Here is a 17,545-nt window from a genome sequence, read left to right on the forward strand (position 1 = left end):
GCTGCATTGTCTTCTTGCATTCACTGGAATTGTTACATGCTGGGGATAATTTGAAATAGAAGCTCTGTGTCAAATACTGCAATTTTCCTGGATCTCTTTTCATATTTTTAATCTTTGTGTAAAGGAAGGCATCAAAGTGTTTTATGACACTGTGATTTGTGTATTTGCCATGGCATCTCATGACAGTGAAACTTCCCAGAAATGGAGGCATAAATTACAAAGAGCTTGTATTGTTTCTTTTAAGAATGATAAGTGCTTAAGCACTTGAGCACTTCTGGAAATGCAGTTCTAGCCTTTTGACACATTTTAGGCAAGTGCATTGCAACTGTTTCATATTTTTTTAATCTCAGCTAAAAGATTGTTTTGGTGTTTTTTTGAGATGCAGAAGTGGAAAGAATCCACTAGCAGTTTTAGTTTAAATACCTTTATGAAGAAAGTGAAAGCTTACTACTTGTGAAATTTTTCTTTTAACTTTCAAAGCACTTTGTGATCTTAAAACTGCTGCAGATCATTCATCAGAAATAGGATGTGACAAATTTAAGGCTCTTGCTGGACCCCAGCCAAAGATTCTCTCTTGTTAGATGGGGCTGTGAGGAGAATTGTAGTCTGACTGTCAAACTGTTCATGTAGCAAAAGAGAATTTGTTAGTCTAAAGTAAGCGATCAAAATAGTCTCTGAAGTGAGAGCATTTGAAAGTAAATGCTCACAAGAGTAGGACACCCCCTACACCCCTGTCTGGGAGGACGTACCACGCTTTTGTGTGGGGTTTTTGTGTTCTTGCCAAAGCAGACATTATAAAAGTATGTCAAATCTGTAGCTTTACCATGTAGTGTGCCAAAAGGCCTTTCTCTCCAAGGACCTCATCTTTCATCTTTTTGTGAGTGTAGCATAAATTCTTGCTGTGTGTTCAAGGAAAAAGCTGAAATGGTTTAGTACAGCTAAAGGATTTCTTTCTTGTTTTATTTTTTTAAGAATCGTGGTAAGTTAGAAGCGTAAATGCGACTGTGTGGACAAAGTGTGTGTTAGAGTTTAACAAATGTTCACTGGATTAGGAGAGGAAATGTAGTTTATGCTACTTCTTTTATGACAGAATTTAAAGGGTCTTGCTGTAAGACTCGCCATGTGCTTCTTTCTTTTCTGGAAAACATACCACTAAGTTGAAAAGGGAGATGAATCTTAGAAGGAAACTATTAACTCTGAGGTAGTTTATCATTGTTTGAGTGAAAGGATGAGATTTGCATTTGAATTGGCTCTGAGAGTAGCATGTACTACTAATCTTGTTCCTACTAGAAGCTTGTGAGTAGTTTAAGTACTTCCTTCTTTACTTTTCATGTTCTAGCCTTGGGTTGTAACAGCTCTTTCCCTCCCTCCCCCCCTTCCCAGTAGATCACAAATGTATAACTTAAACTAATCCAAGTCCTTAACTCTGCTGGGAGCAGTCACCATGTGCTTGGGCCCTGAGATTATTCTGCAGTTGTCAGTGTGGTTTCACAGGTAGAACTGGCAGGTTTCTGTCTCTGCCAAGGCAATAACTGCTGCCCCTTGCCGTTACCCTGTGCCCCAGCCTGCAGTGTGAGGCAGCTCAGCAGTACCTCCCGTGTGGATGGAGGGTGTTCTTGAACGGGTACAAGTTCCCAGAGCAGGACTAAGTTGAGAGCTGGTCCTTCAGAAGTTTGTAAACCTTACCCGTGCGGCTCTGAGAGCAACATTTATTTTTTAAGGGGAAAACATTTTATTGGTTCAAATCTGCCCATTCCGGATTGAGAAATAAGCACCCTGCTGAAGGTTTAGGAATGACGAAGGAAGTGCAGGATTCGGGTCTCTTTCCATGAAATAAGGGCTTTCTGTGGATCGTGGGCTGGAATCCCAAGTTTCCCTGTCCCATCTTTACGGTGTTATGCTGCTACTCCAAACTTCCTAAAGCAGGATTGGAAAAGCAACCAAACCTAAGTAGATAGGTGGGATTTGGGAATTCTAATTCTCCTAAGATGCTGCTTTGTTTTTCTGTTTCCATTTGATTGCTTTGCTTCTAAGTACAAACAAGGAGGAAGATTTTAACAAAGGGCTTACTGGGACTGCAGTGTCTGGGTAAGGCAGGAGCATTGTTTCAGCTGTTGTGTTGGAAGACAGTTCACAGATTGGTTTTTACAGTATAAATGAAATACAGAACTCAATTTGATGAGAAACTCACCTGATGAAAGAAACATTAGAATCTGTCATATTGCAAGCCATGGTAAGTTCTATCTAACACAATTTTAGGCACGTTCTCCTCTGATGATGCTGGATTTCCTAACCACCCCAAACACTAATATCTGCTATAACTGAATGTTCTGCTGCTGCTATAAGTTATTTTGTGGGAAGAGAGCGGTTTGGCCTTTTTGCTTCATGCTTTAACAGCTTCTGTCTACAGTCCTTTCTATCTCACAAGTATTTACTAATCTGCACTATATTGCTATGCTGGCACTGTTTAACTAGACAGAAAAATTCAGCACAGAAAGTCTCACTCACAAGACTTTAAACTCTTTTGTTGATTTATATTTTTTTTAAAGGAGCTTGACATCTTCATCAAGTTCACAGTGGGCCTGCTTTGTTTGCTTTCTCTTGAATGCTTGATAAGATTTTTCTTCTATTGTTTTGTGCAGCAAGGACAGAACTTGCCATGGCTGAGGTGGTTTTTTTGTAAATCCACAATATGGTCATTGTCTGCTGCTGAATAATTGTGACTGCTTTTTGTACAACCAGAACTAAGGCTTTGGCTGTGAACAGATTCCTTCTTAGCGTGAAAAGAGACTAATCCATGTAAATACAGCCCCAAAATAAAGCTTTACAGAAAAAGGGAAAGGCTGCTAAGCAGGAGGGCAGAGGTCAGCAATTTAACCTTTAACCTAACAAATAAGAAGCATGAAAGTTCCCGAATTGGTTTACAAAGGCAAGCTCCTGTGATCTGTCAGTTTTTCTTTTCATGATAGAGTTGGGTGAGAAAACTGACTGACAGCTAGTGCCTTTTTAACTGCAGGTTGGAATTAACTGCTAAACTGAAACTTTCTTAGGGACACTTTTTCCTAGTGATTCTAACAAATTATTTTCCTTCACCAGCTATACTCAGAGTTTTCCTTGAATTTATAGAGGAATTTGAGTGGTTGTTCCTTTTAAAGAGTTCTTGAGAGACTCAATTTAAGTACCCAATACTAGTGAGACATTTATATTTCAGCATTTGAAGCATTTAAGAATTTGGTGAAGGACCTGTTGCAGTTAAGTCTTTGTTAATGAGCTGCTCCAGGAGCAGGGCTGCTGGAACTGCAGAGATTGTATTTTGGATGGAGTCAGTTGCTGTTAAAGGGGGGGGGGGGTGTGTGTGTGACTTTATTTAAGGGAGTAATTTTAAGGTCAGTTCATTCTCAGTCACAGAAATTTCCAAGGTGGTGTTGTTTCTGTTTGTCCTCACTTAATCAGAACAGGTAATCTCGTTAATGAGTGTTAACTATTGCTTAAAGCTTAGTGCCTGTGCATCACCAGTTAGCCCAGATAGGGGCATTTCTGCAGAGAACGTTCAATTGGAGTGTGATTCAGGTGACAAAGAAACAAAGTAGTAATGACTTTAAAGCAGGCTCCCTGGAGGTTTCAGAGCAGCGATTTTGGGTGGGTTTTTTGCCTAATGTTGAAGGCACCGTCCCAGAAGGGAGGGATCATCTGCAGTGGGGTGACGCTCCCTGGGGATGTTTTCCACAGAAGTCTTGGGGCTTGGCGTTTGTGCGTGTTTGGTGTGCTGATGGGAGTGTTGGTAGTTCTCCCAGAGCACTGCAGAGTGCTCCAAAGCCCTGGCAGAGCACTGCTGAGTGCAGCACACAGCCTGGGAGGGCAGCAGATGAACCCATCTATCGTTAGTGCTGCTCCTTCTCTTTGGGGGTTCCTTGCAAGGAGAGAAGGAAAATGAAAAGATGAGGAGCAGGAGCGAAGGGTCCTGTTTACTGTGTCACAGAAAGGTGGTCTGGCCCAGATGGCACTGACTCTGACAGTGCAGGCACCTGGGTAAGGAATGGGGAGAAAGTGTTGGTGACAGGAATTCCAACTCCCATTGCATTCTACAGGTGTTAACTCGATCCCAGACTTAGTTCCTTTGAAAGATTTATTTTGAAACTGTGTAGCTGCGAATATAAATAGCGGTAGCATTGCCTTTCCATGAATTGATCCTTACATTGTTACAGCTCTTCAGTAATTTGTAACAGGAAATTGCTCTCCGTGTGTGTCTGTAAGATACTTGCGAGATGCTTGAGATCTTCTGTTCCAAAAGTTCTAAAGCCAGACCTTCCCTCTGTGGAGAAACACCTGTCAGAAATAATGAATGCAGACTCAGCTCCAGTGTGGAAATTGAAGACAGAACGGTGGTTGAGCATCAGAGTATGGGCAGGCAGCAGCCTCAGGTTGCTGTTGTCACATGTTTGATCCACAGGTGATGTTGGCAAATGGAAGAATGTTATGAATACACTTATTTTGCTTCATTGTGATTAATGTCCTTCTACTCTAAAGGTCAGGTTATGTTTGTCCTGTGTGACTTAAGGCTTTTTGTGTATGATAATCTTATTTGCTATGAGTATCTGCCACCACAGTATGTCACAGATTCCATCTGTGCTGTGTAATTAAATACCTCTCACAGATATTTCTGCTGGAAAGAGTTCCCATGTTAAACCAGCAGTGTACAGCTTAGTGTGCACCTTGGCAGTGTTCGGGAGCAGGAACAGTTGTGGGGGGTAAATGGAATGATGTAACTTGGTCCGTGTTTCATTCCTTCATGAGCTGCAGAGGCGAAGGGAAGCAGGATCTCACCGTTTGCCATCTCTCTTGCACAGTGTGTTCCCCTCAGAAATACTGCAAGTGGCATCCATAACGCAGTAATTACAGCTTTGCATTTTGATGCATTTCTTGATGGCTTTGCTCTACCCTGGCCATGGGATTGGCTCTTTCACTAAATCATCTTGAAGCAATTCTGTATCCAGACTAAATCCTTAGACTACAGTGTGTATCAATCATATGGACAATTAACACTGAGTATTGACATGTTTTTAAAATAGTCATACATCTCAATTTTGTTTATCTCAAAGTTTTAAAAACCTAATGACCTCATTGCAGCTCGACTATAATTACCATGTTTAAACTTCTATGCATTTTTTAGTTTAAACAGCCTTTGTGTTTTTTTTAAACCAAAAGAAAATTAATGAGAAGAGACAAAGAGACATCAAAGAGGTTTTCCCTCTGATTGCAGTGTTAGAAGTTTTGCCTGAAAATAGGTTACATTTCTTCTGTTTTCAGCTGAATCCTCATTAACTTTACATTTTAATGATGTCCAGAGCAAATTATACGATTATGGGAGATGCCTTAAAGGGAAGCTTAAAGGACACCTTTTTAATGTTTGTTTCTTTATTGGTGGCAGTATTTGCACCAGTATTATAAACAGCATTAGACTGCTAAAAGTAATTCCAAAACGTATCAGAAACATCTTCCATTTCTGCCATATATGTAGTGTAAGTGTCTTTATTTAATATTTAACACAAATGCAGCATATTGGGGGATATCTTCGCTTTACAGGAGAAAAATGTAAATCAGGTCCTTTGAAAGAGTTTACAAATTGCTGGTGCATCTTCTACTCGCTTTAATTTATAATCATAAAGGGAGACATGATTTAGCAAAGTCTCTGAATTGTTTTATATTCTTGAACCTTCAGTGGAGAAGATGACTGAAGCATTAATAAAGTGATAGTTTGTATTTTTACAGTGACATAAAGCACTATTGGGGGAACTTGGTGGAATTTCAATTTATTCCATTTAGGGGAACTCAAATAGCACCAGTTTTGTGTTCTAATGTACTTCTACTGAAAATTAAGACTGCATAATGGACTTCCTAGGTGAAGAATTGTGTTATATAGAATGTGGCAACAGAGCCTTGGATTTGGTGCACCTTAAACAAGATTAGCTGAAAGTGGCCGTAGCTGGGATGGAATCCAAACAGCTGAGAAGGAAAGACGTGATTTCTGACCGTAGCTCAATGAAAAGTTAGGCCAAAAGATCTTGTGAGAAGTGGGGTCTTCAGTTCCCCTGTGCTGGCACGGGGTGTCTGTGCTCTGTGAGCACGATCTTTGGGTTTCTTGCGCTGCACTTTCCCCAGGAAAGCTGGGGGAGGTGGCACTGTGGCAAGGGAATGGCAATGGGAAGCAGCAGGAGTGTCCCAAAGCACAGCTCCAAGGTAGGACTCTAAATGCAGCTGGCAAGGTGAAATGGTAGCATTTAAGAGCTGAAAGGTTAGTCCTTCCTGCCTCCCCTCCCCAGCAGAAGGGAACTCCTGACTGATCTGGGGTTGTGCCCAGGGGAGGGCTCTGCTTGGCTGGGGTTTTGTGAAGCTCCTGTCCTGCATATCCAGTAGTTCAGACTGGTATTTCTGAAAGTTCCCTTTGCAGTTGCAGCAGTCTGTAATAGTAGCTGTTAGTAGATTCAGCCTCCTGCTGCTCCAGACTGTGGATTCCCAGTGCCTTGGCTGCCCCTGGGCCAGTCCCAGGCTTGGGGTTGCTGTCCAGCAGCAGGCCCGTGTGCTGAGCTGGCTGGAGCTGCACCTGCACGTGGTGTCTGCTGCAGGACGTTCCTGACAGCTGCATTTGGAAACACGACTATCAAAATAATCCTTTCTGTCACCAGAGTTCCACTCTAAGGGTCCTGCAGTTTTATGATCTGCTCTTCCACTGCAATCTGCTCCTTGTCCAGCTTAAATCTTTTAGCTTTGATGACTTCTAATGTAACTTTAGTTTGAAGGTGATGTCACTAAAGTAGAAGAAGGTTGAGTGCGATTTTCTGCCTTTTCTCACCTTTATTTTATAAATTATCAGAGAATTTTTCAATCTTTAGTCAGGATGCTTAATAAAAATCCTGATTAATAAGCTGCAGCTGACAGAAAGATGTGCAAGTTATGCTCATTTCCTTGGCATGCAGGACTTTGTACAGACTCATATTAGCCCTGAAAACACGCAATGTTGTTGCTGGTAACTTGTTCCCAAGTATTTGCAGTGAGGCTGTTTGCAGCCAGTTATGTGTTAATGATAGTGCAGGGCTGAAGCATTCCAATCATTCATACGCCTGTCCTCCCTTTCTCAGAGGGCTCTCTTGGCTCAGGGGTTTTGCCTTATTCCTTTTGCTTTGTTGTGGTCAATTCAGTCAGTATAATAGCAGAGACACTGGCTTTTTTTTTTTTGCTTTTTTTGCTTTAATAAAGAGTTATGTTAGAGATATACTATAACAGGGATGAGAGCTATTTATGTCCTAAGCTATTGATTTTTAATTAATGTTGCCTGGGCTCATACATGTTGGCAGAATTGCTAACAGCTTGTGGCATTTTTTAATTCACATCTTCTTTTTTGGTATTTTGACAGTGTCATTCATATCTCATGAAAAAGTACCTCGTCAGGTTAAATGTGTTAAAACACCGAGCAAAAAAAAAAAGAGGAGAGAATGGAACATAGGGCTGCCTAGAAACCTTGATCCATTGCCAAAGTATTTAAACAATTTAGTGTTTTGGTTTTCTAGCTCCAAGCTGCTTCTCAAATCCCTTGCTAATTAATCCAGTTAATTCTTTGTAGACTAACTGTATGCAGGGCTTTTTCTTGGGCCTCTATCGCTGAGAACCCTGTTTTGTTTGAAGCAAACCTAAGCTCTGTTATAAAGGTTGTAGTAATAAAGTGAGTACTTGCAGATGTAAATACAGTGTTTTGAGCCCTTTTAAAAGGAGTTGTGTTTGTGTGGGGAACTTCTAATTTAATCTTTCATGTTTAAAAATTCAACATATATGCTTGTGTAAAAAGATGGAGAGAGCTCTGTCATTACTTTGATCACCCAAGAAAAGGCTGGGGAGCCTCTGTGGAACAATTCTGGGGTGGAGTGCTGGTGTTGTGGTGCTGCAGTCAGCGATGGGGGTTTGGTTTTCAGCAAGGAGATGCTGTTCATTTCTGTACTCCAAAATGCGTGTTTGGATACAGGGCAAGGAAGAGTTCATCAAGAAGGAGAGTTTTTAGAAACAACCTGTTGATAGTTGGAATTCTTTTGGTGAGAGCACGAGAGAGGTGTGGATCCAGACCTGGAAAAGGCAGCTGGGGAGCAGAGAGCTTGGGAACCCGGTCAGACATGGAATGATTTACTGAGAACGGAGCGTGGACTGCTCAGGGTGTGACAGAACTTCTGTCCCCCAGCTCTGTGGGACAGAATCTGCCCCAGCTCTGAGCTCACCTGTGCTTCGGGAGGTGTGTTGAGAGCTGCTGCCCAGCGCTGGGCACACCTGTGTGTCACCTGCAGTGCTGCCCAGCGCTGGGCACACCTGTGTGTCACCTGCAGTGCTGCCCAGTGCTGGACACACCTGTGTGTCACCTGCACTGCTGCCCAGCACTGGGCACGCCTGTGTGTCACCTGCAGTGCTGCCCAGCGCTGGGCACACCTGTGTGTCACCTGCACTGCTGCCCAGTGCTGGGCACACCTGTGTGTCACCTGCAGTGCTGCCCAGCGCTGGGCACGCCTGTGTGTCACCTGCAGTGCTGCCCAGTGCTGGGCACACCTGTGTGTCACCTGCAGTGCTGCCCAGCGCTGGGCACACCTGTGTGTCACCTGCACTGCTGCCCTGGGGAGGGGAAGGGCCTGCCAGGTGGTTCTACCCCCCAGCCTGCCCGGGGAGTCTGACACGCTGCCTGCAGGAGAGCTGGCCCGGCCCTCCCAGGGGCATTTTGATAGCTGGATGTCTGCTCTCATGCATCTTGCAAGTATCAAATATCTGCAAACATTCTTTCCTGGTTTGTGGTTAAAATTCCTTTTGATACCCTTGCCTTTTCCCCAGTAGCAGAAATGTTTTAAATTGTTTTAGTGAGATGATAGATTTCCTGTCTAGCTGCACTGAAGATGAGCAAGCTTCTCTTTATATGAAACAAATTTTTCTTCAAACTCCTAGCGCTGCTTTAAGTGTGCTAAACCTGCTTTCTCAAAGGCCCTGTGGTTGCAGCGTCCCCCGGGGCACACCGTGAGCTTTGTGAGCAGCAGCTGACAGCACTGCAGGGAGCTGGGGCTGTCCTGCACCTGTGGGTGCTTTTCCTTCCTTAGGACAACACTTGGAGAACTTAGGGTTGACCACAACACTTTGTTCCATGTGCTTTGTCAGTCAGTTCAGATTAAACCTGAAGTGTGATGGTCCATGTAGCAAGGAATGTATTCCTGCAGTACTTTATGTATTTGTATTTTTTGTGGATTTTGGAAAGAAATTAAAAAAAAAAAAGTTAATCAGTTGTAAAATGTTCTCTAATATATGGAAAATACAGGTTATTACTGAATTTAAGTGGCCAAACTATCATTAAAACTAAGAGCAAAAATGGTGAAAATAAAGTAGCTTGAAAAATGTTTATAAAACTCAAAAGTATTTTCTAGTAGTGAAAAGCCTGGAGGTATTTTGGAAAATACTGTTTGTTTTCATTAGCAATTCCTGTAGGTTTTGTAATGTAGTTGAATGATTGCCCTGGCCACCTTGTGGTTTTACACCATTCCTTTAGTACAGTATTGCTCAAAAGCAGGAGGACAATAAGGTGCTATTCCTGGCTTTTTTCAAAACAACCAAGTTAAAATGATCTGGTTGACACAGGAAAGTAGAAGATATGACATCATGTAAGAGTTTCTCAAAATGAATTGAGTAAGGATTCTTTTAAATGAAGGTCCTGAGTATGCCTGTGTTAGGTGTTAATTCAGCTGGCTATAAACTCTAACATTATCAAATAGAACTCCTTTTTGCTGCTGTACAAAGTTTGCTTAAAGACATTGTTTTGGGCTGCATGTGCTTGAACGTTGAGCAGGAGCAGCAGCCCTGGGCAGCAGGTAGGCAAGCAGGAGCAATCTGAAATACATGGCTTGTAAATATTAAAGAGGTGACTGTTTCTTGTAAAACTGTCAAAGCTCTCGTTGCTTTGGTCTTATCTTGTGCAACTTGAGAATTTGCATTCTGGAAATCAGAGTCAAATTGGCAGATTCAGACAATCACTGCTTGTGGCTGGTGTTGTTAAAGCCCAGATGATGATGCACTGCTTTGGATTAATTCATTAATCAGGATTAATTTTTGTTGCATGCTAGCTGGATGTGAGGAAGGTCTTTTTATTTTTCTCCCTTTCTTGCCTCTGAGACTTCAGAAAGATGTTAGCCTGTGAGAGGTTGCCTGTGTGCCCTGTGTGGTACTGGCACCTCCAGACTGTCACGTTTAAGTCAGAGCATGAAATATTGGTTAACTGTTCCTTTCATATTTCCAGGCCAAGGAGGGCTTGCCAGCTGCTGTGCAGGGGAAGAGACTGTCACCAGGCAACTCTGCTGTCTCCGAATATAAACACAAAGAGGCAGGAGGGACACACATTCAGTATGCATGGCCTGAGCACTTGAAACCTATCTCTATTAAATTTATAGAGTGGTGAAAGGGTTATGGGAAAAAAGCATACTGATCAAACACAAATAAACAAAAAATTATTAAAACCAAAAAAAAGCCTAATTAAAGTAGGTGTTCCCATTCAACTTCTACATTTAAACTCTTTTGTATAATTGTTACAGGCAGCCTGTAAAATGTTTCAAGAGACTTCATATTTCATTTTGTAAGCCAGGCTTTGGGCATTTCTTGACCATTGAAACACAATTTTACCTAATTATATTTTTTTGCAAGTTTTAGGTGCTGGATGATTTGCTGACTAGAATTATAGGGAAAAAAGAAAAATAATTAAACCCATAATCCATTCAAAATTTGCTGCTTGCAGGACTCCTGGAGTTTGGCTTAGGTAGCCAGGAACACTGCATTTCTGGGTTGGTGGGAGAACAGATGGTTATGAAGAGAAATATCCCCCTCAGTGCAGAGTAAAGCAAACTCAAAAGATTCATCAGCCGTGCTTTAATGTGGGCCTGAGGTGCCACCAGAGTCATTAACAGTGCGGGGAAAGGATCTGAGCACCTCCAGTGAAGGTGGGAGAAACATGTCACAAACACTACTGTTTAGCTCTGTCCTGTGCACCCCCTCCTGAGAGTTCCAGCTTTAGTTCTGTCAGTGCCAGCAGTTTAAAAATTAATCTGGACTGAAAGTTTTCTGCTCTTCTTTGTGAAGAAATAATTCTGAGTTTGCTGGTCCCTGAAACCATCTTGTGCTTTCAAATGTCTCCTTACTCTGGCAGTTTAGGATGTTAGTAAAGAGAAATGAATCTGTACCATTATACAACTGATTTTTTTAAAAACTGGGATCTTGGTATGGATGAAAGAAAAGAGGTTAAAGATTTAACAGAGTGGTATTTCCCCAGTTGCGTTTCATATATTGAGCACTGTGCTTGCAACACAACTGTTTCACAACCTGCATTGAAAGAGTTGGTGAAGTTTTGATTAAACCTGGCCCTGTTCCATAGGAGGGTTCAGGGGAGTAAATAATGGCAGTCAGGATGGAACCTGGTGCCCTGTAAAAGGGTCTGAGTAAATGCTGTCTGTGCCAGGCTGGGCAGCTCAGCAGCTTGACGTGACCCCAAAGAACTGCTGGGGGCTTGGGACGAGGCACCCAGTGCAGCCTCTTCTTTTGCTGAAGGGCAGTGAGTGGTTTTCCTGGCTTCTTATCCAAGAAATGAGTGTTGTTTCTGCTTTGCCCTTACTGTACTCTAGTTTTTTAGCAGGACTGTGGAGTGAATGTAAGCAAGACCTCTTCAGATGGAAAGCTGACTTGGCTGCTGGAGGCTGTGAGTGTCTCATATCTAAGGCTTGCTCTGAATGGGTCATAGTGGGAGCAGAAACCCTGGTGAGGGGGACCAGAAACCCTGATGAGGGGGATCAGACCAGGCAGCTCAGGTGTACAGACACAACTCTACAGCTCGTGCCACTCTTGAGCTGTTGGAGCTGTTACCTCTCCATGTCTTCATTGTGCAGGGCTGTGTGTGGTTAAGTAAAAAGCTGTGAGGAAGTCATAGCTTAACTTGCTTTGTTTTGGAAGAATTTTTTAAAAAATACATGTAAGATGTTGCTGAACACTGCCTAGGATGAAGTTTTGCTCCTCACTGCCCCTCTGGTTCTCAAGGTGTTAATAATATAAAAACAATTATGGAAATCATAGTGATTTGCCTAATCTGTTCTGGTTTTCTCCCTGCCTTCCTGTTTCCTATGATGTATATTTTATGTTGCCTTTGCTCAGTCTTTGCTGCTTTTGCATCACTTCACTGAACTCTGAATTACAAGCCTTATATTTCGTTTCTAGATTAAACAGTTGGCAAAAGCATTTTTGTGCTGCTGGAGGGGCTTCGTGTGAGGGGTGCAAGACACTCCTGTCGAATGCTCTTTACGTCTGTCTTGTTTTCTGGCTTGGACACTTTCAAAATAAGGAGCACTTTAAGAAGCAAAGACTGAAGTCTTGAAGCTGCGTATTAAATACAAATGGGATTTTTTTTTCCACAAGAGTTTTCTGCCAGGTCTTGTTCCGAGGTTTCGTGTCTGCCATCCTGGGTGTGTAGGTTTTTTCTCTCCCACATTTTCTCCACCCACCCGGTGCCTTTTCCCCTCCTCTCCTGCTTCCCCCACTGCGGGATGGCCTCTGCATCCTGGGCTGCAGCAGTTCAGGGGCAAGCAGGAGTGCTCGGCTGTGCTGAGTGCAGGGCACCCAGGAGGTGGCAGGGGTTGGGAAAGGACTCTGCATGTTTTTTTTTGTTGTGCTGCACAAGTATGAGAACGTGTCATGGGTGTGGAAATTAAAGACACTCTGAATTCAGTTCCAGTTCATTTTAGAGGGACTGTTGCTATAAGGACCTTAAGGAAGTGAATGAGGGAAATCATTTAATTAGGGAGGGAAAATGAGGTAATTTTCACTCTGTTTTTCAATTTGGGATTGGTATATCTGAATGATGTGTAGCCAGTATGGATTAAGTTGGCTGATTTTATCAAAAGAAGCAGGTCAAGTATTTTCTGGTCGTTTTTTGAGAACTTCCCTGGTTTTATAATTTCCTTACAATTCAAATACAGTTTGAGTTGGGCTATTTTTAGAAGTAACCAAGCATGCCTCTTTTAAAGGCAAAACTCACTCTATGATGTAAGAAAAGTGAAGAGTAAAAGAGCAGCATAGTTACACTAATATGCCATTGTAGCATGTTCCCATCCTGTCATCTGGAAAATTAAATCAGGTTCCAGCATGGATTAACATCCAGACTTGTGAGGAGGGGAAGGTAGTGTCTTAAATGCCATGAAATTGAACAATGGGATTATACAGTTCACAGCTAATTTCAATATTCTGCTGTATTTGGCTTTTTGTTCAGCAGGATTGTGTAGGGAGAGGCAGGAACAGCTTTTAGAACTTGGAAACGTTCACGTTTTTAATGAAATACTGACAATAACAGTTGAATGTGGTGGAGCAATCAATACCGTGCTCCACAGAGCGCTCACAGTGGTGTGGAATCTGCTGCTGGAGGGGAAAGCTGAGTGTGCTGGCAGTGAGGGCTGTGCTCACCTCCTGAGGGATCAGGGCTGTGTGCTCCCCATCGCAGAGGATCTGTAAATGCACCCAGGGCTCAGATGCTGCTGGAAACGGTGCAGCAAAACCTTACTCTGCTGACCCTTTCCAAAATAAACCCACCTTCAGTCCCCATTGCTCGTGTGAGAAGGGGTTCAGTCTCTTCCCTCGGGAGCTCCTCCTAAAAGAATTGCGAAGGGAGCCGCTGCAGGAATAGCCACGTAACCCGTTCCATCGGTGGTTTTCCAGACAGCTCTCCCTGGGACAGGGGGTCTGTGGGGAGGAACAAGGGCTGGGGCAGCTCCAGCTCTGTGGCCAACTGAGATTTCATGGCAGCAGCTGCTTTGTGTGGAGCTGCATCCTCTGGGAAGAGAGCTTCCAACGATGTGTGTCAGGTTGGGAAGTGAATCTCGGGAAATTTGTGTGACGTGCCGTTGGTTTAAACCGGAGTGTAAGCAATAGGGATAAAATCAACATTTGTCTCAGTACCAGCAGTTTATGTTTGTGACAGATGTATTTCATTGCACTTACACCCATGTAAGAATGGGAGATTCCAGGTGGGGTGGGGTATTTTAGCTTTATTTTGGAACGTTATTTGTTTGTATTCTTTCTGCTTTGCACTTGTAACTTACAGCTTCCAGTGCTGTATTTCAGCATCTGGTTAGTATTAATAGATGGCTGTTTGTCAGCAGTGGCTTTAGGCACAAACTGTGTGGATCCTGTCATCTTTGTGAGCTGAAACTACCAAATCAGGTGCCATGCCAGATAAACAGGAGATGCTAGGTTACCATCCACAGACAAGTTCAACCTGTGGCACAACCCGAGTTGTTGTTTTGGGGTTTGGGAGAAGTTCAGTTTGAGAAGCAGCTCCTTAATTCCAGTGACTTTTTCCTTCCTGGGGTTCACTTGCCCTGTGTCTGGCCGTGGTTTGCAGGGTCTCCCTGCCCTCAGCTGAGCCTTCAGAGCTCTGTAACCCAGGGGTGGCTGCTCAGAGCTTTGCTGCACTTGGGCAAGAGGCTGGGCAGCATGTCAGTCTGGCTCTTCCCTTGTTCTGGTGTCAGCAAATAGATTCCACTCTCCTGAACTTGAAAAAAGTATTTTACATGTGTTTACTTTGCATCATTTCACTCGAAAGCCTGTTAAGTACCTGGAATAACAGCGTTCCCTGTGTTTTGAGTTGCAAAGGGTTTCCTTGCTGTCTGGAGCTACAATGGAGCTGCATCTCACTGTTTGCATGTGCTGTGCAAAACAAATTACTGCGAGTTAAAGTGTTTGAAGTTCTCAAGTTACTTTAGTTTTACAGGCAGAGTTGACAGGTCTGTTCGTGTCTTTACCAAGCATTTTCACACGGGTGCTGGAGCAGTTTTTACTGATCCTAATGGTGCTGATTAAAGCTGAATCCTGAGTGCTTGGTTGGGCTACCCACCCAAATCCCTGTTGGTATCACCATTTTCTCCTGTTCAGAGTGATTCAGATATCATGTCCATTGTGATTATTGGGTGCCCTGTGCTTGTCCTTTCAGGGCAAATCAGTTGTCAGTGGCTTGTTATCAAGATGACTTACAAACTGCAAGTTTAGGAAATATTCCCAGACCATTTAAAAGCCCAAGTGATGGAGCTGACACAATGTTAAACAGAAAGTACTTGTGAGAACATGGGAACGGGAGGCTCCAGGCGTGTCTGAAAGGTGGGGCTCGCTCTCCCTGCGGGGCCCCAGTGTCTCTGGGGTAGCCACCCTGGGGCTGGGGTAGCCACCCTGGGGCTGGATGCAAACCAGCTCCCTGTCACAGGGGCTGTGACACCCAGGGCAATGCCCCCCTGGCTGTGAGACAGATAAGGCACTGACACGGCTGTTTGCCCAAGGGAACGTGCCTGCTGTGCTCACCCGTGGATCTGGAGCCTCACAAAGCTGCACAGAGCCTGTCTCTGACGGTCACCTGGGATGGGGCTCCCAGAAATATGGTCAAGTAGGGGCCTGCAGCCTATCCTCGTGCCTTGTGCCAGGGAGCTCCTGAAACACAGAAGAGCCTTCAAGATGCTGAGAAAACAGGAAAAATACATGTTTACACACACACACAGAGTTACTTTGTGACTAATCTGTTTTGTTGGATCTTTCAAGAATGAGAGTGCGGCTTGCCATCTATGGAGGAATGTGTTTAGAGCAAACACACTATGGATTGATGTCAAATTTAGTTCCTCTTTCTCTAAAACAATGGTAAATGATAAAATATGTGTGTCAGTACATGTGTATATATATTTATATTAAGTTTGAGAGCAGTGGATCAATAGAAGGGGGGAATGTTGGTGTCACATTCCAGACACCATTACGGATTTCTTCAGCAATGCAGATTTATTTCTTTGATTGACTCATTTCATCTTTTTTCCCGTGAGATCCTGAAATCGTACCCTTAAATAATTAGTTTAAAAATTATTTTAAAATATACAACTTAATAGTTGCGTAGTTTCCTCTCACCACTGCTGCTGTGCTTGTGCTGAAGTGTAAAGTTATACTGTCCCTTAATTGTTGCTTGTGTGTAGAGGGTGCTCGTGCCAGCACAGCTGGGCACATCTGTTTGTGCGTTTGGACACTTCACCCACCTGTGTAGAGACTGATGAATGTTCAAAGTAAGGCTTTAAAGGAGATCCCTCGCATCCTGTTCTGCTGTGTCACTGTGGAAGGGTTTGCTCGTACGGGTATGTAAAGTTGGATGCACTGCACGTGTAACTGTGTGTGTGCTGGGGTGAAACGCTGACACTGAGCACCTGATTCTCTGGAGAACGTTAAGCTGGGAAGTTTTAAAGGCCCAGGCTTCTGGATTTCTCCTGCAGAAGGAATACACCTCGACAAGGAGTTGGCACCTGCTGGCAGCGGAACCGGCGATCGCCGAGCGGATGGCACAGTGAATCTGCCCACGGGAGCCCGGGCTGGGTCCTGGGACACCGCTGGGTGATGGCACAGCCAGGCTCACTCCCCTGGGACATCGCTGGGTGATGGCACAGCCAGGCTCACTCCCCTGGGACACCGCTGGGTGATGGCACAGCCAGGCTCACTCCCCTGGGACATCGCTGGGTGATGGCACAGCCAGGCTCACTCCCCTGGGACACCGCTGGGTGATGGCACAGCCAGGCTCACTCCCCTGGGACACCGCTGGGTGATGGCACAGCCAGGCTCACTCCCCTGCAGGCTGAGCCTCGTGCAGCCCCTCGGGGGCTGTGTCACAGCAGCACCAGTGTCCCCAGAGCGTCCCCATACCCCGCGCGGGGCTGTGGGGGATAACGGGGGCTATTCCATGTGCTATTCCATGTGCTGTTCCATGTGCTTTACTCTCTGTGTTGGGCTCCTGCCTGACTGTTTGCTTTGGGTTTTTGTAATTAAAAAAAAAAAAATTGGTTGTGGAATGGAATGTGGCCTTCTCTGCTGTATCCCTTTGAAAAATGCCTGCCTTTGAAGAGGTCTGTTTTAAATAGGTTGTCGTATAAATAATTTCAATCATGATATTCTGTTGTTTTATGAACATCTCTAATTAAATTTAAGATAACTTCTCAGGGAATACTACCATATTATTTATTCTGACAGCCAGAGGAATAAGGACGTTGCATCAGTCTGGAATGCTTGCTAATATGAAATGTTTCACACTTGTTTTCCTGATGAGAGAGGTTCCAGGGCTGCCTTAATTGCCTCTTTCGAATTCTGGACAAATATTTTTGTTTTCTGGGGAGCACACCTTAACATAAAGTAATTTTGAGAGATTTGTAATTGGTATTGCTGAAAGCTGTCTGTGGAGATAAAGCAGGGCAGTGTCTGGAGGTGGCAGAAGCAGTGTGATTTTAACCAAAATGCAGTGCATTGGGTAACCATTTCCTGGTGACAAACCCAGCTGGCAAATCACAGCCGGAAAGATATTGCACAGGGTAACAGCCTGAGGTTCAGCCCAGCACCAGGGCTCCCCTTACAGAATAATGAGTAGATAAATATATATATATTTACATATACACGTGTGTATGTACACAGACATTTTTGATTTCACGTGTTTTGTGTG

At 43.8% G+C, this 17,545-nt stretch overlaps 1 protein-coding gene across 1 annotated transcript in view; it reads left to right on the forward strand.

Annotated features, from left to right (window-relative positions):
- The window catches only part of LOC114062003 (DENN domain-containing protein 1A-like), a 43,344-nt gene that overhangs the window by 9,892 nt on the left and 15,907 nt on the right, over positions 1-17,545 (forward strand). The window lies entirely within an intron of this gene.

This window comes from Empidonax traillii, unplaced genomic scaffold, assembly GCF_003031625.1.
Source record: "Empidonax traillii isolate 1590-97213 ecotype Southwest subspecies unplaced genomic scaffold, ASM303162v1 scaffold375:size1330703, whole genome shotgun sequence".
Classification (NCBI taxonomy): domain Eukaryota; kingdom Metazoa; phylum Chordata; class Aves; order Passeriformes; family Tyrannidae; genus Empidonax; species Empidonax traillii.